Raw genomic sequence first — 21,861 nt, forward strand, 5'->3', positions numbered from 1 at the left:
GGCACTCTTTGAAGTTATTGGATTGCTCTTGGCTTGTTCAAAGTTCCAGACCTGGGTTCTAGAGTATGCCCTTCTATTTGGCCCCATGTATGGATCCTACCCCAAGCACATTGTAAATGTGGAAGTGTATGTCCTCTCTGCACTCTGTACTGTGTCTTCTTGCACGTGGCCTTCTAGATTCTACACCCAGCCTAGCTGAATTTTGTTTCCTTCTCAGGGAATTTGAAGTTCTAGAGCAGCCTCCCTAAAACATCCTTAGTTGCATCTCATGAAAAGATTCTGGGTTTTAGATACCATGTTGGGTTTTGGTCTAAGTCTGGCCTGCCCTCTTATAAACATTTTCTTGAATCTGATCTCTGAGTGTTGGGATTCAGGTGTCTAGATTCCCAGACGCACCTCTTCAAAGACCCAAGGTTACAGGCACCCAGCTGCCTCCTCTCCCAGGTCCCAGGTCCCTCAGTCCCCTCCTGTCCTCCCAGGAGTCCAAGGCCCCAGTCCCAGGCTTCAGACATAGTCCGAATATTGGGTGGAGCTGGAAATTATCTACTCTGAGAACCGGTTATGCGTCTGCCTGAAGGGAGAGAAAGAAAGGAGGGAAAGAGTGAAAGTCCCTCCTGCTTTCGGCTCAGCTAGATGGACCCGTCTGACCTGATGTGTGTGGAGGGAGTGGCTCAGGAGACCTCCCTTCATCTCCACCCGTGGCTCATGCACCTGGACTCCTGGGTCCTGGGGGCCTTGACTTCTGAGTTCTGAGGGGGGAGAAGTCTGAAGGCTGAGATTTCTAGGTCTACGGTTGGAGGTTGAAAGCCCAGACTCTTGTGTCCTGGGAGGAAGGGGATGTGGTCTCTGACTCCTGGGACTGGGGAGGAGAAGGCTGGAGGCTCAGACTCCTCAGTCTGGGGGAAGGGAGGGATAGGGGACCTAGATTCCTGTGACCTGAGAGAAGAGGCAGCTGGATCTTGGACTCCTGCGTAGTGGGAGATGGCTAGCATTGTCCCCACCATTTTTGTTTTTCCCAACTGGAGTGGGTCTTTAGATTCTCCTGGAGCTAGATATCTAGATATCTGGGAAGTCGAAGGAGGCAGGAATTGGGCTGAATAGCAGGTGAGGACCATCCCTGTGACATTATACAGGTGACTACGTACCAGTGACCTAATTCTGTGACCCCAGTTTTGTGGCCTCCTGAAGACATGGTCTCCCTCGCCTGGGCCTGAGTTTTCTAGCTCATGCAGTAGGTTGAAGGGGATTCTCAGCAGGGCCAGAATAGATAGTGATGGGCGGGGCCTGAGTTGCTTGAAGGGGCGGGACTTGGACCAGAGCGGAGGGGCCTGCAAACTTTCCACATTCACTCAGGCAATGGGGCCCCCGGCTTTGGCTTCTCTGACTAGGCTGGGCCTAGATTTGCTGCCAGTGTCTGATGGAGTCTGACCTGTTTCTCCACATGCTCTCACCCAGGTAGCCAGGCCTGGTTTCCTGGGAGCAATGGGTTTCCGTTTATCTTGTGCCATGATCGGAATGGATGGGCCTCAGTTTCTTCTGTGCAGCGCTTGGGTTGTCCTGCCTCAGTTTTCACTATGTAGTATCCCAGTGACCATGCCTCAAGTTTCGCTGGTGTGCTTTGACGAAGCCCCTCTCGGTTCCCTGCCCCCTCCCCGTACGTACCCGCAGGCCAGCACCGCCGCCGTGATGTGCGAGGTGATGCCCACCATCAGCGAGGATGGCCGGCGGGGTTCGGCGCTGGGCCCGGACGAGGCGGGCGGCGAACTGGAGCGCCTCATGGTCACGATGCTCACGGAGCGCGAGCGCCTCCATAATTTTTTTAAGTGACTTTTCTTGTTCTTCTGGGTCTATCTGCTGTCTGTGCTAACTCTGTCCGCTAATACATGTTAACTCTTTCCAAATTCCGAAAACTCTGAGAAAAAGGTCTATCCTAACTGCTTACTGGAAATGGACATGAGATGATAATAAGACAAAAGGTCTTTACTTATGTTACTTTGGGCAAGTTGTCCATATGCTTTGCCACATGTCTGCCATGGAATATTAATGAATATGTGAAATGCAATGTATACCTCTCTAAATTCTCAAAATTATAAAATTGAGACATGGCTGGCCACAAAGTCTTTGACTAAAAGATTTGAGGACTGCAGGTCCAGTTACTGAAGGTTAGTTATCCAAATTGACTTTCTTAAAAAAAGAAATTATGTTCTTCACTGGTGATATGTTCCACTTTAATATTTTTTCTTAATGAGTGACTGCTTCCATGGCTGAACTGGATTTCTATGTGAAAATAACCCCAAAAATTAAACAAATACTCAGATCTGTGAAATACATTCCAAAAGGGTTTTATTTAAATGGAAATATAGGCATGTGTCTTACATGACAGAAAAGGCATCACCATCTCTCACCAAGGGATGCACTACATCTCAGGACATACAAACTCTTTTGATGTGCAGAGTAAATGTCCTCACTTGAAATGTAGTGGAAGAAGTATCACTGTTTGAACAAGTTTAGAAGGGGTGCATTTCCTATACGATGTGAACAATCATGGTTTATATCGGTCATTTAGTAAACCAGGTGGCTTGACCAAGCTTGGTGCTAAACGTCCATAGGACTTAGAAGATGAGTTTGCAGCTTCAGCCCAACTAAATCAGGAAGTGGCCAGAGTCTTAGGACGCTGAGGATCATAGAACAGCATTGCAGTGAGCAGTGCAGCAGATCAGTGATTACTGACAGAGCTCACTAATGTTTATTTTCTACTGTTTCCCTGAGAATATGTCAGCCAACACTTACATCAATCTACTGTGACTCTTAGATTCATTACAAGAATTTTGTGGGGCAGCCCTTGCGAACCAGGATTCTTACCTGCAAGCTAATGTGAGCTCTGAGCTCCCTGGGGGCCTCTGGACCAGGCTGGGGAGAGGTGTGGGCGCCAACCACTGTCCTGCTCTGAGTCTGGGTCTGTGAGCATCCCTGGTGGGCAGGAGAGGTCTGTGAGTGGGCAGCCTAGAGCGCTGGCAGTATTCTAGAGGGGTGTTGGGGCAGCTCCATCACCACCCTCCTGGGCACCTATTTGGTCTTCTTGGGACCCTATAGCAAGCCTTGTCCTTCCCAGACCACCTGCCTGCCCTGACTCTGTCTCTTCTCCCTCCCCGTTCCAGTTGTTTGGGAACAATGGGCTGACTCAATGAGAGCTAGGCCAATACCCACCTCTCCTCTCGGGAGACCGTGCCTAATGGTGTCCACTGCAATGGTGTCCTCTGTTGAGGCTTATCTGGCCCAGGGACCACTGGGTCCCTATTGGCCATGGGGACCTTTCCTCCTGCAATTCCTGGGTGTTTTTTCTTCTATTTTATCAATACTTTGTCTTCATTCTCATCTCCTTACTATTTCTCCCTCTTCTCCTCTATCCTTCTATTCTTTCCTTATGTATTTTTTTCACCTATCATTAAATACTTTTCTCCTTATTTCTCTCTTCTCTCTCCATTTTTCCCTATATCCCTCTTCTATCTGTATTGTTACAAATTCTAGAAAATCAACTTGAATCAGTCTAGGTAATTTGGGAATCCGACCACACGGAGAAGGGGAGGATTTAGCTGGGTCTCTGGAATGGCTGTAACTAAGAGGCAGCCCTGTCCTGTGCCTTCTGTGGATTAGCTTCTGGCATTTATTTTCCTATATTGGTTCAAAAATCTGAGGAAATGCTCGGATTTACTTGGCTCTGGCTGAGGGGAGTCTCAGATCTCACCACCTGTGAAGAGCTGATCTGCTCAGGACGGCTCCCAGGCCACCCTACACTTAGCACCGAAGCCCCTGGATTGGGGGGTGGGGCCATGTAAAGACTTGATGTCCACCCTAATGGGGGCACTTAGAATGGAGGGATGCTGGGAGGGCCATATTATCAAATTTCCTGTTCTTTGTCTCTCTCTCTCTCTCTTTCACTCTCTCTCCATGACCTTTTGCTTTCTTTTCTATTTCTCTGCTTTCCTCTTCTTATACATCTTATCTTTCTACTCCTCGCCTTCCCTTTTTCTTTATGAATTAAAGGACCTAGATTGCTATGAGTCCTGCTGCTCAACATGTAACCTACGGACCAGCAGCATCACCCGGGATCTTGATACAAATATGGAATCTCAGCCCCCACCCCAACCTATTGAATAGAATCTGCATTTTAACAAGATGAGCAGGGGATTCCAGTACAAGCTAGATTGTGAGAAGCACTGACTGGGATGAACCAAGTCCCATCTGTGGGGGAAATTGTTTTGCCCCTTAACTATCCTCCAGCTGCCTGGATCAGAGGAGACTGTGCCGCCTGCTCTAGGATGCAGCTTATCCCACACACGTGTTAGCCTGAACAGGTGATGCTCTCTGTAACAGGGCCTCAGGAAGCTTGCTCCAGTGCCCTCTGACTGCAAGACACCCTCTTTCTCCCTGATGGTCACCAACCTAGGGGGGCGGAGCCCAGGTATTTTCTCATTGTTATCAGTGAATAAAAATCAAGTGGTTAAAGTTAGTCCTATCTTTGAGAACTATAATATTTCCTGAATCGCTATACTCTGCATTCATTAGGAGTTTATTCTTCGTATTAAAAACTCGTCAGAACTCTAATTCAGAAGTTATATCCTTTATGAATTTAAGATGGAAATTGTTATTCAAAATGCATTGAATTAAACTTAGAATTTAAGTGCATTTTTCTTCCTATGCAGGCCCTTTGTGTGAATAAGGCAATCTTCTAGGAAAGGACTGGCAAAATATATTTGAGAAAAATAAGAAAAGAAATTACTTGAAATAAACATAAGTTCTAGTATAAATAATTCTATTTAATAGATTTCTTTCGCCTTGAAAAAATAGGTAGCAGTAGGTCCTTAAATGAATATAAAATAGACGTAGCAAATCGTTTGAACCTTTGTTCTTCTTTAGATCATTTCCAACCTAGAACACCAAGTAGAGTAATTAATAAGGCTAATTAATATTGTATTGAAAGATTCACAACAATCTCACAGTGCTCTAAGAGAGCAACAAAGGTGACCCCAAATTTGCAGGGCAGAAAAAGACACGGAAATACTGGAAGCATGGGGGTTGGGATGGGGACTGTTTGTTATACCTGCACCACTTCATTTATTTAAGAGAAAGAGCTGATGCACATATGGCAAAATATTTACCTTGTTAAAATAAATCTAGATTATCAGTACATGCATATCTGTTTTGGGGGGATGTTTGAAATATTGCATAATCAAATTAATAAAGAATATTGGATTCAGGTTTAAAAGAATTACGTTTACTTGGTATAAATAGAAAGATCATATGACTGTGTAGTTTCAGAATAAAGAGGGATAAGAACAGTGTCAAATCATAATAAGAAAAACTGGACTCAGAGATAAGGAGGGTTTGTATGTAAGGAAGCAGACACTCTGCTAAGTGTGAAGCTCTATTGGTAGAAGGAGCGGAAATTCTCTTGACAGAGATTCCTGCTAATTCAGTCATTTAAATATATGTTGGTTTATTTCAGGTCTAGGTTAATACATTTATTGCTAATGAGTTGATGACTCAACAGAGCCAAGCCCCACATCAGGTAGGAGGTTGCAAAGAAGGGTCTGCAGAGTGTGCCTTGGCTGTCTGAGGCTTGTGCCAGCTCCAGGCTTGCCGATTTCAAGTTTGGCTCTGAGACTGGGTGGTTTTGGGCAGAATAGGAGCAGCATTTCAATGATTGTGTATCGATCTCTTCCATGTACTTGACCTTGTCAGGGACACGGCCCTCTCCTTCCTAACCATTCACCTCATTACGTCAAGCGCATTGATCCCCGAGGCAGTGACTTTGTACCATGGACAGTCTTGTTGATTGCACTTACCATTGTGGACCACAGTTGAATTTTCTGTACATGTCTCCCCCTTCTGGGCTCTGAGAGCCATTAGGTCAGGGATTAATCTCCTCAGAGGGCCAGGCCTATAACAGATTCTCAATAAGGAGTTGTTAGATTGAGTTAAGGAAAAGTTGCTGTTCTCAAACAGACCTCAACCCAGATGGTTAGTTAAGTTAAAACTTAGCCAACTGTGTGATGCTGCTTGTGTGATGGGAGCCTTTCGGTGCCAAGCCTAAGTGTAACAAGAGGCTTAACACTTCTTCCCCACAAAGTTGTACAAGGACGATGCCCTACTGAACCTGAGAGAGAGGTGGTTCCATTTGCCCTTCATTGCAGGTCTCAGTGACAATAGAGATAAAAGCTGGATTTGGTCTGTCGAAAACTCTCAGAGCAGCTGAAAAGGTTGAGGCAGAGAAGTGAATGAGACACCTGAGCTGCTACCACAAAGTAGCTGATGGGTCCCTGGAAAGCCAGGATCCAGTAACAACTGCCTCTTGCCAGGGCCAGCTGCATTCGGTGGGTGTGGAGCGTCCTTCCTTCCATTTGTCGATTACAATCCTTCCCAACTTGAAAACCTTCACTCGAATCCCTTTTACTCTGTACTAAAATTGTGTAGACACGCCCTTCTTTTTCTACTCCTAGGATTTTTCATTTTTATTTCTCAAGTATTACTTTTCTTTTGCCATATTTATTCACCTCGTGCTTATTTCACATCAATTCTGGCATCAGGGACTACAGCTTGTTTATCCCGATATCCTTTGTACCTACTTTATTGCTTTGCAAAAGTAACGATTTTGCTCATTTGAATTGCCAGGTGTTATCAGGTTGGGAGAGAGGGGTGTGGTGGTGAGTAGAATTTTAAATATGCAGCAGGATAAATAGCAACTCTTGAGACATCTTACAAATTACAGTTTTACTTTTCCTGGAATGAAGTAGTTCCAGAAGTGGTGTTATTAGAGATATATGGAAATTAGGATATATTTTATGAAAAAGGTAAATCTTAAACAGTAATATGAACAGAGTATGGCAGAGTTGTGGGGGAAATAGCTTTATAAGTAGACTTTTTTATTCATTTGGGAGATGGCAAAAGTATTGTTTTTGATCAAGAAAAGTAAATGATGGAAAAAGTGAATTTTTACCAAAAAAGGTGCTCCGGCAGCAGACTCATTGAAAGGAAGTGCTGCAGAGCCAAGTTTTGGGAAGGTGGAAGGCAGGACAGCCCAGGGAGCATCTCACCAGGGTTTCATGGAAATTCTTCCTCGTGACTGCAGTTCTGGCAGCTTAGCTTCATAGGATGTTGTACTAATAGTGGGTCTCATAGGGAATGACAGGTAAAGTCTACAAATTCTACAATTTGCACACATAATGTAAATGTACAGAAGGCACAGATTATGGTATGTACTTCAGGCTATTCATGGGTGATTTCCTGGGTCTGTTGTTTTGACATAAAAGACTCAAGTGGTTTGGTACCAAACTAACTGGGATCTTGCGAAAATGGCCCACAGCAGAGGTGGAGTGTTTAGAGCACTGCTGTGTTCACAGCCCTTGATAACTCCTATGGTTTCTGCACTCTGCAGTCCTATGCCACTTAACAGTTAGAACAATTTTCTGCCTTTGATGCAGACCACATTTTATATATTTGTATAGACAAAAGCAATGATGAAATTTTAAAATTTTGCAAAACAGGAAGACAGGCTTTGAGTACTTTTTTTTTTTTTCTTAAACGTCACGTTTGTTAACTTTTTTTTTTTTTACTTTATTTATTTATTTATTTTATTTTTATTTTTGGCTGTGTTGGGTCTTCGGTTCGTGCAAGGGCTTTCTGTAGTTGCGGCAAGCGGGGGCCACTCTTCATCGCGGTGCGGGGACCGCTCTTCATCGCGGTGCGTGGGCCTTTCACTATCGCGGCCCCTCCCGTTGCGGGGCACAGGCTCCAGACACGCAGGCTCAGTAGTTGTGGCTCACGGGCCCAACTGCTCCGTGGCATATGGGATCTTCCCAGACCAGGGCTCGAACACGTGTCCCCTGCATTAGCAGGCAGATTCTCAACCACTGCGCCACCAGGGAAGCCCTTGAGTACTTTTTTTAATATTAATATCACAGTCTCAAAACTCTGAGATGTTGAGAATTTCTGATCAGCAAACCTCAAACTTTCAGAGTGGCTAAGATTAGGGCAGCAGTTGAGAAGCTGGATGCTGTTCAAGCATGTTTAAGGGTCTCAGACAGAGAGAAATATTGGTTTAGACCAGGGGCCAGCCAACTTTCTCTATAAAGGGACAGATAATAAATATTTTTGGTTTTGTAGACCATGCAGTCTCTGTTGTGACTCTCAACTCTGCTGCTGTGTGAAAGTAGCCAGAAGCAATATGTAAATGAACGAGCGTGGCAGTGTTCCAATAAAACTTTATTTAAAAAGCCACACAGCCAGCTGGTTTTGGATTTAGGTTGCTTACCCCTGGTGTAGTCCACTTTGTATCTATTTAAGGTATGATGTATGGATTCAGTAGGAAGAAATGAAAATTACAACATCAGTGTGACACAATGTAACCTCTCCCACTTGAACTCCACAAAACCTTTGCTAATACTCCTGCTTAGGACAGTCCTTTTCAAACTGTGTCCTAGAAAAACTTTCTTTTCATTTTAAATGTATGCATGTAATTTGATGTCTTTCAGAATAAGATATAGATAGTATACATCTGATCTATGATATTATTACATAGCATTTAGCATAAAACTAAGATTAAAAAGAGAATCAATTTAAAGAAAACTATTAAACCAATAAGAAGTGTTATACTGAGTACTTAGTGAGTGCCTGACACTGCTTCATGCGCTTTATACATATTTATTAAACACATCCTCACAACAGCCCTCTTATGCCCAGTTTACAGAAAAGGACACTGAGGCATGAAAAGTTCAAGTTCACTATCCTCAAATCACAGAACTAGTTAGTGATGTAACAAGGATTTGAACCCTAGCTGTCTGGCTGCAGGGCCCACACTCAAACCACCTTAGCACAGTACAGAGGATTCATGTTGGAGGTGAATAAAGTGATGATACAGGATGGGGATCCTCTTCCTCAGGGCGTGGGAAGCAAGCACTCTCAGACAGTGCTGGTAGGAGCATAAAATGGCATAAGATGGGGATATGCCCAAAGCATATACCCAAAGCGGGATCTTGAAGAGATGTTTGTACACCCATGTTCATCACAGCATTATGCACGTCCTTGGAGGACAATTTCTATAAAAAGTGTTCAATAGCACCCGCTATTTAGAGCGCTGAAGATGACAGCCCAAAAGGAGTAATGCTTTTAAGTCCTGTCAATATATCGTCTACACCAAGTAACAATTCCACTTCTAGGAGTTAGTCCCACAGGAACACTCAGAGGTGCACAGAAAGTGCCTGTAAGAAAACTAAGTGCATTGTTTACAGTCAAGATCCAGTTTTCTGTCAATAGGTGAACACAAAGAAATTACGATACTCCATTTTATGGAATAATATAGTATTATATGGAATTCATTCCTTTGAAAACAATGAGGTTATTTAATTAATTGATCTGTTTATTTATTTGAGGTAACGTTGGTTTAAAACATTATATAAGTTTCATGTGTACAAGATTATCAAATACATTTATTCATAATGAGATTTAAGAAACATTTTTTTTTTACATCTAGGAAAAGGGATGTATTTATTGTGCTTCCATTAGAAATTTCCAAGATTAACATATACGTATATGTGCATGTAAATATAATTAGACTATTTCTGGAAGCATACAAGATAAATTATTAATAGCATTTCTCATTCTGGGTAAAGATATGCCATGAGTACGCGATGAATGGTATTTTTCAACTACATGCGTATATTGCTATTCAATTCAATACCAGGTTTTGAAAGGATTAGAGGAAAAAAGCAAAGGAAATACAAAATAGTTTTTTAATTGTGGTAAAAAAAACATAACATTAAATTTACCATCCTTACCATTTTTAAGTGTACGGTTGAGTGGTGTTAAGTATATTCACATTGTTGTGGAATAGATCTCTAGATCTTTCTCATCTTGTAAAGCAAACTTAAACCCACTAAACACAAATTTCCCTCCCCATCCCCTCAGCCCTTGGCAAGCATCTCTCTACTATCTGTTTCAATGATTTTGACTACCTTAGATTCTTCATATTAGTGAAATCATACAGTATTTGTCCTTTCGTGATGGTTTATTTCAAGTAGCATAATGTCCTTGAGTATCCATATTATAGCACATGACAGAATTTCCTTCTTTTTAGGGCTGCATAATATTCTATTGTATGTATATCCCAGATTTTGTTTATCAGTTGCTATGGTCTGAATGTTTGTATCCCACCAGAATTCATACGTTGAAATCCTAACCCCTTAAGGTGATAGTATTAGTAGGTAGGGGGTTTGGGGAAGTGACTAAGTCTTCCACTAAGAAAGGGCTTAGTGACTCATAAAGAGGCTCCAGAGAGATCCCTACCTGATTCCAACATGAGAGAATGCAACAAAAGTCTGAGACCCAGGGCTTCCCTGGTGGCGCAGTGGATGAGAGTCTGCCTGCCAATGCAGGAGACACGGGTTCGAGCCCTGGTCTGGGAAGATCCCACATGCCGCGGAGTGACTAGGCCCGTGAGCCACAATTGCTGAGCCTGCGCGTCTGGAGCCTGTGCTCCGCAACAAGAGAGCCCGCGATAGTGAGAGGCCCGCGCACCGTGATGAAGAGTGGCCCCAATTGCCGCAACTAGAGAAAGCCCTCGCACAGAAACGAAGACCCAACACAGCCATAAATAAATAAATAAATAAAATAAAATTAAAAAAAAAAAAAAAGTCTGAGACCCAGAAGAGGGCCCTCACCCAAACTTACTGGCACCCTGACCTCAGACTGTCAGCCTCTAGAACTGTGAGCAATAAATTTCTATTGTTTGTAAACCACCCAGTCTGTGGTATTTTGTTATATCAACTTGAATGGACTAAGAGATCTATTCATCCATCTACGGGCAATTGGGTTGTTTGCACCTGTTGGCTATTGCGAATAATGCTGTGATAAACATGGGTATACAAATATCCCTTCAAGATCCAGATTTCAGTTGTTTTGGACATATACCCGGCAGAGGAATTGCTGGAGTTTATTATGCTAATTCTATTTTTACTTTTTTTGAGGACTCTGCATATTGTTTTTTATAGTGGCTGCACCATTTTGCATTTCCACAAGGGTTCCAATTTCTCTGCATCCTCCCCTAAATAGTGTTTTTATTTGGTTCCCTTACCCACTGAAATAGCCTCAAGATATGTGGGGAGATGCAATCCACATGGACCCTGAGTGCTTGTGTGCTCTTTCTAGATAGGCTAAGAGTGAAGGCTCTAGCTGCATTTTATCCAGGCCATTCTCAGGGTGTGCTAGAGAAACAGCAGTCCTGAGAGATGAGAGGCCAGCCTCCCCCAGGCAAGGAGCAGGTCTGCATCTTCTCATTACAAGAGCAGTGAATCCCCCGAGCGTGGTGCTTGATCCTCTAAGGCAGCCCACTGCCTGCAGCATCATCTGTCCTGGACGCTTTGCATTACCTGTAGCACATAGGGAGGTTCATGGGAAACCGAGGCAGTATTCACTAAGCCGTGTCTCTGCCACGTGAACAGCTTCCAAAATGGTGCCATTTCTCAGATGTCTTTCTGGATGACCATGAACTATACGACGCTCAGTCTCTCTGTGCTGGTGTTTGGAATGCTTTCAGTTATCGTCTTTTCTCTTTCATGGTGCTTTTGTGCTGATCTTGTTTCCCAAATTATACACTCGACCTAAATTATGTCAAATATGAGATCTGTGTACTAACTGTTAGAAGTCAAACCGTTTATATGGCCTTTTTATTAAACATAAAAAATATAAAAATATGCTCATTACTTACTTGAGATTTTCAGCTCAAATTGGGATTTAGACTTAAGTTTCCTTCATGTAAGTAGATTCTAAGTCATTTCCACAGTGAATATATTCCTAATACAGGCTTTTAGATGATATAGATAAGAGTAAGTACTATTTCAAGTTAAGAAAAACCTTTTTGGGTGACTTTCTTCCTTTTTAAAAATTAATTTTATTGAAATATAGTTGATTTACAATGTTGTGTTCATTTCTGCCATGCAGCAAAGTGATTCAGTTATGTATATATACACATTCTTTTTCATATTCTTTTCCATTATGTTTTATCACAGGATATTGAATATAGTTCCCTGTGCTATACAGTAGGACCTTGTTGTCTATCCATTCTATATATAACAGTTTGCATCTGCTAATCCCAAACTCCCAATCCATCTCTCCCCCAGCCCTCCTCACTCTTGGCAACTTCAAGTCTGTTCTCTATGTCTGTGAGTCTGTTTCTGTTTCCTAGATAAATTCATTTGTGTTGTATTTTAGATTCCACATAGAAGTGATAGCATCTGATATTTCTTTTTCTCTATCTGACTTACTTCACTTAATATGATAATCTCCAGGTCCATCTGTGTTGCTGCAAATGGCATTATTTCATGCTTTTTATGGCTGAGTAGTATTCCATTGCATTTGTGTACCACATCTTCTTTATCCATTCATCTGTCGATAGACATTTAGGTTGTTTCCATGTCTTGACTATTGTAAATAGAGCTGTAATGAACATTGGGGTGCATGTATCTTGTCTAATTATAGTTTTCTCTTGATATATGCCCAGGAGGGGGATTGCAGGATCATATGACAACTCTATTTTTAGTTTTTTGAGGAACCTCCATACTGCTTTCCAGAGTGGCTGCACCAGTTTACATTCCCAGCAACAGTGTAGGAGGGTTCCCTTTTCTCCATACCCTCTCCAGAATTTGTTATTTGTAGACTTTTTAATGATGGCCATTCTGACTGGTGTGAGGTGGTACCTCATTGTAGTTTTGATTTGCATTTCTCTAACAATTAGCAGTGTTGAACATCTTTTCATGTGCATGTTGGCCATTTGTTTGTCTTCTTTGGAGAAATGTCTATTTAGGTTTTCTGCCCATTTTTCAATTGGGTTTTGTTGTTGTTGTTGTTATTGAGTTGTATGAGCTGTTTGTATATTTTGGAAATCAAGCCCTTGTTGGTTGCATCATTTGCAAATATTTTGTCCCAGTCCGTATGTTGTCTTTTCATTTTGTTTATAGTTTCCTTTACTGTACAAAAGCTTGTGTGTTTGATTAGGTCCCATTTGTTTATTTTTGTTTTTATTTCTATTGCCTTGGGACACTGACCTAAGAAAACATTGGTACTATTTACGTCAGAGAATGTTTTGCCTATGTTCTCTTCTAAGAGTTTTATGGTGAGGTGGCTTTCTTCTGGCATATATAAGGGTAAGCTAGGGCTTCCCTGGTGGCGCAGTGGTTGAGAATCTGCCTGCCAATGCAGGGGACACGGGTTCGAGCCCTGGTCTGGGAGGATCCCACATGCTGCGGAGCAACTGGGCCCGTGAGCCACAACTACTGAGCCTGTGCGTCTGGAGCCTGTGCTCCGCGATGGTGAGAGGCCCACGCACCGCGATGAAGAGTGGCCCCAGCTCACCGCAACTGGAGAGAGCCCTCGCACAGAAACGAAGACCCAACACAGCCAAAAATAAATAAATAAATTTATTTTTTAAAAAAAGGATAAAATCAATCAGTTCAATTAAAAAAAAAATAAAATAAAAAAAAATAAAAGGATAAGCTGTCTCTGAGATGATATTACATTGGTTTGGATGCATGGACAGGAGTGCATCTGTCTGCCATGCACCCTAAATACCTATAGGGTGAGCTCCGGACCTGAAGCACGTGACTCATCTTCCAGTCATTTTCCCAATTACCCTGTGGTATGCTTGAAAACCTCTGCTTATTTTATTGGCATACTCTACCTTTCACTTTGTCCGTGAGGAGAGATCAGTTAAGAGCTAAGGAAGAGCAGTTTTGAAGAAGAGTCGAAGGTCAGGGCATTTTTCTAGAAGGAGCTGTGCATAAGAAAGAAGAAGGGCAGGTGGTGGAAATACCAGAACTTAGCCTCACACTACAGGTATGGCCAAGGGAGAGAAGTTCAAAATAAATAATATTTGATGTGCATTAGACAAATGAAGTTTATTTGGATTTGAACTCCTGTCTTCTCTTTTGTGTTTTTTAATGTTCTTAATCATTCAACCTGAATGGCTTATCTTCCTCTCAGAGCTTTGAACATTTTAATGATTCAGTATCCTTCTTTTTTAGAAGAGAGAGAAGAGAAAACTCACTTGAGCAGTGGAAAGAGCTCCCTGGGGAGCTCTTGTGTATGCTGCAGCAAATGCTTTATTAGCTAAAGTTCCCACTGATGGAAAATTCAGACATAGGAAAAGCTCCTACATATTGGAAGAAAATTTGAGAGTTACCAAAAAATATCGTCAGAATGGAAAGCAAAATTACTGTGGCAACACTTTTTCATCCATATATACCCAAGTCATAATAAGTGAAATGGTCAGTGAATTACATCGCCAATAAGTTTTCTATCCTTAGATGAAATAAATAATAAATACATGAGTCACTTATTAAAGGAACCTGACTGTGATATCTAGGGTCTTTTGAAAACCCTCCCCTGTCAAACAGTACAGGGCACCTTTAAACTGAAAGGAATTAAATCTCTCCCTGGATGAGTTTCCTAGGGCTGCTGTAACAAAGTACTGGAAATTGAGGGGCTTAAAACAACAGAAATTTATTCTCTCATAATTCTGGAGGCTGGAAGTCCAAAATCAGTGTCTTGGCAGGGCATGGGCAGGGCAAGGGTCTCGGGAGAATCTCTTCCAGGTCATTCTCTTAGTTTATGATGTTGTCAGTAATTCTTGGAGTTCTTTGGCTTGTAGATCATCACTCCAATCTCTGCCTCCACTGTCATGGGGTGTTCTCCCTCTGTGTCTTTATTTCATCTTCCCTCTGTGCATGTCTCTTCTCTTCTTGTAAGGACCCAGGTCATATTGGATTAGGGTCCACTGTCATGACCTCATCTTAACTTGATGACTTCTGCAAAGACCAGATTTCCAAATAAGTTCACATTCACAGGTTCCGGAGTAAGAACTCCAATATATCTCAACGTGAACATGACAGTGGCCTGGAAGGACAGAGGTGGCTATAGTCAAACGATGCTTATCGTAAAGAAAAAGAGGCACTTTCTCATTTTGTTTGTTGTGCCCACTTTTTGTAAGGGAAGAAGAAGATTAATCTGGAATTGATGAGAAATTGATAAGAAATGCTCTGGACACCATGGCAAATGGAATGTGAGAAAATGAGCAAACAACACCCCTGAGTACTACAAGGAGTGGCATCTAGAAAGGGAGGCTGGAGTTTGTGTCAAGGTGAAGAACCGTGGTTGGTGTCTGACATTTACTGAGTGTTTATTGTGAGCCAGGCATGGTTTTAAGCATTTCAGGTGCATCATATCATTTAATCTTTCTCCATGAGTGTCTTCATTTTACAGACGAAGAAACTGAGGCTCAGAGTTACACAATGGTCAATTTCTGTGTTACTCTGGAATATTCTAAGGTATGATTGAAGTAGCCCTTTATTTTCCTGTTTATTATTATGATTAATTACGTGCAGTGAGATAGATTCCCAGAGCACACAGAAGAAAGAGGGGATGAGAGGGAGGAAGACTGTACAACGCAATCGTGTTCTTGGTGGGGCAGAGGCAAGTCTGGGTCACCTCAGGGCTGGGTTTAGGAGGTGAGGGTGCACCCAAGGGCAGTGGTCAGAAATGACCTGGAGAACTGCTGACCTCAGGATCCTGAATGGACACCTATGTGCTGTGGTTTTGCTGTTGTCCCAGCCCAGGCTGTGGCTCTGTTCTTAGGGATCTGCCATCTTTGCTCAAGGTTCCACATAGAAACAAAGATGCTGGATTGTTTGGTGCCTTTGTGAATTCTGTCTCCCTACTGGGAGTGAGATGTAGAATAGACACAGATGTTCCTGCCAGGTTTGGAAGCCAGCGATGAGGAGTTCAGCGTTGGACAAAACGCATTCCCTGCTTCATAAAGGGGTGTGGACTTGCTCAGCTCAGGACCTGGGGCGTCTTGGTTCAGGGAAATGAGAGACAGAGCAGTTCCAGGCCAGGCTTTGTTTTTCTGCCCTCTTATCTGGACACAGCCTCTCTGAGCATCAGTTTTTCCTGAGTCTTTGTCCTTTACTGGTCCTTTCCTCAGTCACAGGAAGCCCTCAAGATGCATCAAGATGTTTATTATTCCCTAAATCGATCTGAACCCAATGCCTGGTCCTCAAGAACTACCTTAGGCCAAGAATCAACCAGGGAAGGGGAGAAAGGATGAAAGGAGGATGCAGGGGAGAGGTGCACAGGTAAGGGTCCTAGCTCAGCTGTCACCTGCAGAACAGAAGCAAGTGGCCTTGATTGTTCACACCTCACTTTACCTGCCTCCAGGTTGGAGCCTGAAGAGCTTGACTGGATTCACTTCTCTCTATTAGAAAGTTGTTAGGTCATTTTCAAATTTCATTTTAATTTATTTTCTCATTTACACTTACTTTGGTTTTGCTTTCTGCTTTTTTCTCCTGATTTTGGCTTTATTACTTTCAAGTAACACTTTTCTTTCAATCACCATTTTCTTCTTCTTAATGCCAGTTTACGTTATTTGCTAAGGGCTGATTTTGTTACCTTCACTCCTGTTTTGTTTATTTGACAGCCCCCTGAGATGATCTGTTTACTGCACTGTGTTCCCCAAGAAACAGTGGGGAAGCTGCCTAACAGACAATCTCCTGGGAGACTTTCCGCTACCCGTTTTCAGTGGGAAGCAGTTTCAGTCAGAACTGGCTCCCTCATCATAGCTGGGTAATATAAGCATCCAAATCACAGGGGGTGGGAGCACGTGGCCTCTCGGCGTTTATCTTGATTGAATCATGGGTGTGTAACTTTCTGTCGTTCAGCTCTTGATTTGTATTAATGATTCAGAGTTCATTACCTTAAGATAAAAAAGGTGTTCCTGCTGGCAAGAGCTAGATAAGATTGTGGGCAGTTTGAGACTCTCACTGTGTGAAGTTGATGATGACTATATTCCCTGGTAAGAACTGAGAAATTCTGTCCTGTCCTGCCACCGCGTGACACCAAACAAGGTACAGTCACAATGGGCTTTGTGTCACTGACATGAAATTGAGGGTGGGCGTGGTGGCACCCACCCAGAGTGCCCAGGAAATCTGCAGCAGTGGCTGGGACGAGTAGAGTTTCCCATTACCACAGGGAGTTCATAGGCAGGAAATTTTCTGTTTCTCATTGTATCAGTCTGGGTCTCATTGCTAACATTTCACCTAAATGAAAATGCACTTTTACTTTGTTGAAATTTTTCTTGTGGTAAAATATACATAACATATAATTTACCCTTTTAAGTATTTTAAGTGGCATTAAGTACACTCACATTGTTGTGTCACTATCACCCCACTATTCATCTTCAGAATTTTTTTGAGAGGTAAAACAACTAATATTTACTGTGTATATTTTTTGTACAATTTTTAAAGGTTACACTCCATTTTCAGTTATTACAAAATATTGGCTCTATTCTTCGTGTCGTACAATGCTACCTTGTAGCCTCTCTTACACCCAATAGCTTGTACCTCCCACTCCCCACCCTTTTTTTGCCCCCCTCCCCCCGGTAACCACTAGTTTGTTCTCTATATCTGTGAGTCTGCTTCTTTTTTGTTATATTCACTAGTTTGTTATAGGTTTTAGATTCCACGTGTAAGTAATATCATACAGTGTTTGTCTTTCTCTGTCTGACTTCTTTCATTCAGCACAATGCCCTCCAACTGCATCCATCAGAACTTCTTTCATCATCCCAAACTGAAACTTGCTACCCATTAAAAACTAACTCCCCATTTCCTTTCTTTCTCCAGGCGCTGGCAATCACCATTTTACTGGCTTTATAAATTTGAATAGATACCTCATATAAGTGGAATCATATAATTTTTGTTCTTTTGTAACTAGCTTATTTCACTTAATGTTTTCAAGGGTCATCCATTCTGTGGCATGTGTCAGAATTTCCTTCATTTTAAGGCTGAATAATATTCCACTGTATGTATATCCCAGATATTTTTAATCCATTCATCTGTTGGTAGATATTTGGATTGTTTCCACCTTTTGGCTATGATGGATAATGTTGCTGTGAACATGAGTGTACAGATATCTCCTTGAGACCCTTCTTTCAACTTTTTTGGATATATACCCAGAAGTGAAATTGCTGGATCATATGGTAATTCTATTTTTAATTTTTTGAAGAACTGCCATAACGGTCTTGCAAGTGGCTGCACTGTTTTACATTCCTACCAGCAGTGCACGAAGTTTCCTATATATCCTTGCCGACACATCTTATTTTCCATTAAAAAAAAAAAATAGCCAATCTAAAGGGAGTGAAGTAGTATCTTACTACGGTTTTGATTTGTATTTCCCTAACAAACATCTTTTTCTGTGCTTATTGGGCATTTGTGTATCTTCTTTAGATAAATGTTTATTGCAGTACTTTGTGCATTTTAAAATCAGATTGATTTTTTTGTTCTTGAGATGTACAAAGTTCTTTATATATTCTGGATATGAACCCCTTATCATATATATGATTTGCAAATATTTTCTGTTGTTCCATTGGTTGCCTTTTTCACTCTGTTGATAATGTTCTTTGATGTATCCAAGTTTTAAATTCTGTTGTTATGTTTTGATATTTCTTCTTTTTCAATGTAAGCATTTATAGCTATATGTTCTATTGTTATCTATTTTGGCTTATGTGGTCTGTACTTTTGGTTTCATATCCAAGAAATCATTGCCAAATCCAATGTGATGAAATTTTTATACTATGTTTTCTTCTAAGTGTTTTATAGTTTTAGGTCTTATGTTTAGGACTTTGATCCATTTTGAGTTAATTTTTGTATATGGTGTAAGGTAAGGGTCCAATTTTATTCCTTTACATGTGAATATCCAATTTTCCCAGCACCAATTGTTGAAAAGACTGTCCTTTCTGAATACATGGTACCCTTGTTGAAAATGATTTGTAGATCACTTTGTGAAACATTGACATCTTAAAAATATTAAGTTTTCCAATCCATGAACACAGAATGGTTTTCCATTTATTTGTGTCCTTAATTTCTTTTAGCAATGTTTTGTAGTTTTCAGAGTACAAGTCTTTTGCCTCCTTGACTAAGCTTATTCCAAAGTATTTTATTCTTTTTGATAATGTTGTAAATGGAATTGCTTTCTTAATTTTATGTTTGTATTGTTCCTTACTAGTGTATTGAATTGCAACTGATTTTTGTGTATTGATTTTGTATCCCGAAACATCGTTCCCTGATTAGTTCTAACAATTTGGGGGGGGGGGTGGACCTTTAGGGTTTTCTACATATAAAATCATGTTGTCTGCAGAGATAATTTTACTTCTTACTTTACAATTTGGATGTCTTTCATGCCTAATTTCTCTGGCTAGGACTTCCAGTATTATGTTGAACAGAAGTGACAAAATCTAGCATCCTTGTCTTGTTCCTGATCTTAGAGGAAAAGCTTTCAACCTTCACCAAAAATTATCATGTTCAGTGTGGGTTTTTCATATATGGCTTTTTATTATGTGGAGGTAGTTTCTTCTATTCTTAGTCTCTTGAGTGCTTTTATCATGTAAGTGTGCTGACTTTTGTCAAGTGCTCTTTCTGTATCAGTTGAGATGATCCTGTGCTTTTCCCCTTCATTTCATTAATACTGTATATGACATTGCTGGTTTTCTATACATTGAACCACCCTTGCATTCCAGAAATAAATCCCACTTGGTCATGGTGCATAATCCTTTTAATATGCTGCTAAATTTGATTTACCAGTATTTTGTTGAGGATTTTTGCAGCATTGTTTATAAGGGATGTTGGTTACAGTTGTCTTTTCTTGTAGTGTCTATGTGGCTTTGGTATCAGAGAAATGCTGGCCTCAGAATGAGTTAGAGAGTGTTCCTTCTCCTTTAAGTTTTGTAAGAGTTTGAGAGGATTGGTGTTGGTTCTTCTTAGTTCTTCTAAATATTTGGTAGAATTCATCCATGAAGTCATCTGGTCCAAGGCTTTTCTTTGCCAGGAAACTTTTGGTTACCAATTAAATCTCCTTACTAGGTCTATTCAAATTTTCTGTTTCTTTTTGATTTAGTTTTGGTAAGTTATGTGTTTCTAGGAATTCATCCATTTCACCTGGATTATCCAGTTTTTTAGTGTACAGTTCATAGTAATCTCTTATAATCCTTTTATTTCTGTTAAATATGTAGCCATGTCTTTGTCTTTATTTCTGATTTCAATTATTTGAGTCTTTTTTTTATTTTCCTTAGTCAATCTAGCTAAAGATTTGTCAATTTTGTTGATTTTCAGAGAACGGACTCTTGGTTTCATGGATTTTTTCTATTGTTTTTCTAGTCTCTCTTTGTTTATCTCTGCTCTAATCTTTATTATTTCCTTCCTTCTTTGAGCTTTCAATTTAATTTGTTCTTCTTTTTCTAGTCCCTTAAGGTGTAAGGTTAGGTGGTTGATTGTGATATGTTTCTTCTTTTTCAATGTAAGCTTTTACATTATATTTTCCTCTAAGTACTGCTTTCCCTGCATCCCATGAGTTTTGGTAAGTTGTGCTTTCATTTTCATTTTCATTTCATTGTTTTCTTGATTTCCTTTAGTTCTTTGTTGGTGTATTCCTTTAACGTTTTGAGCATACATAAGATAGTTGTTCTAAAATCTTTTTCCAGTAAGTCCAAAACCACTTTCTTGAGGTATGGTGTCTGGATATTTATTTTGTTCCTTTGAATGAGCCTAGTTTTACTGTTTCTTTGTCTGCCTGGTGATCTTTTGTTGAAAACTGGGCATTTTAAAAAACAGCCACCTCTCCCAGTCTTCTTATACTTGCTCTACACAGGGGAAGACCTTTGTAATCAGCCTAATGTGATGTCTTAGGGTCTTTTCAGACCTGTGTTGTCTCTGGACCAGTGCGTGTGTTTTTTTTCCCCAGTTCTCCTATTGATACATCTGCTTTTAAATGTCTTGCTTTTCTAAGAGTCTCACTCTTGCTTACTCTTGGGGCCTTAGCTGTCCTATTGTACTCCTCAATCAGTAATCTCTTGTCCTTGGTGTCTGTGGGTCTATAGTTACCTTTGCAACCGTTTTTACAAATCATACCCGCTGCTTCCCATGGCTCCCTTATTCTGAGATCTGAGCCATTTTTGTTTGTCTGAACTCTGAGTTAGGTGTCAAAAGACCAATCCTTAGGCAGCCCACAGACAGGTTAGAACATTGCAGATCAGTCTGCTCTCTCTCAGGTTTGCAAAAGGGGGCTGGGGATCTGGCTGCCACTTTCCTCAAGCTGCACTAAAAAGTGACTAAAAAATGCCACAGGTTTCCTACCCTTTTAAATGTGACATTTTTTTGATGGTGCGTTCGCTTGGTTGTTGTAGATCTTTGACTCATTTCTATAGTTTCTATAATGCCTTTTTAGTCTGTTTCTGGTTATGTACTTAAATCAAAACAGGAACATATTCTCGTCACTGCTGGAAGAAAAGAGTCTTTACTCTGCCAACCTGTCACGTGTGATGGATAAAAGGGCCCTTAGGACTGCACGTGGACACTGTCACTTTTTACAGAGAACCAATTGACCTTGTATAACTGGAGATGCTTCCCCTCAAACACAGCTCTGCTCCCTCTGCTGAGGGTGGTGTCAGTCTCTCCCAATGCTACTGGAAATGGAACACTGCATGCCTGGACACCCCACAAAAATAAAGGGTACTGACGTGCTCGCAGGCCAATACTTGTTCAGGAAGTGAGAGAAGTACTGTAGATATAAAAACATGCCAGTTTCTAAGGCAGCCTTCACTCCACATAGGAAGTACATGGCCAGGATTTGATTTGATAAAAAATTAGTATCACAGTTAGAAACCAGACCTGACCCTGAGCTCCCTTAATGACTTCATCTAATGTCTCCCTGTTGACCCACCCAGGCCTTATCTTATCCTGTGTCTGGCTATCATTGGCTCTGCCGGTC

At 41.2% G+C, this 21,861-nt stretch overlaps 1 protein-coding gene across 6 annotated transcripts in view; it reads left to right on the forward strand.

Annotated features, from left to right (window-relative positions):
• LOC309665266 (low-density lipoprotein receptor-related protein 12-like) overlaps window positions 1–21,861 on the forward strand; it is a 146,105-nt gene that overhangs the window by 57,904 nt on the left and 66,340 nt on the right. The window lies entirely within an intron of this gene.

The sequence above is a fragment of the Balaenoptera physalus genome (genome assembly GCF_965194825.1).
Source record: "Balaenoptera physalus genome assembly, contig: SUPER_7_unloc_2, whole genome shotgun sequence".
NCBI lineage: Eukaryota > Metazoa > Chordata > Mammalia > Artiodactyla > Balaenopteridae > Balaenoptera > Balaenoptera physalus.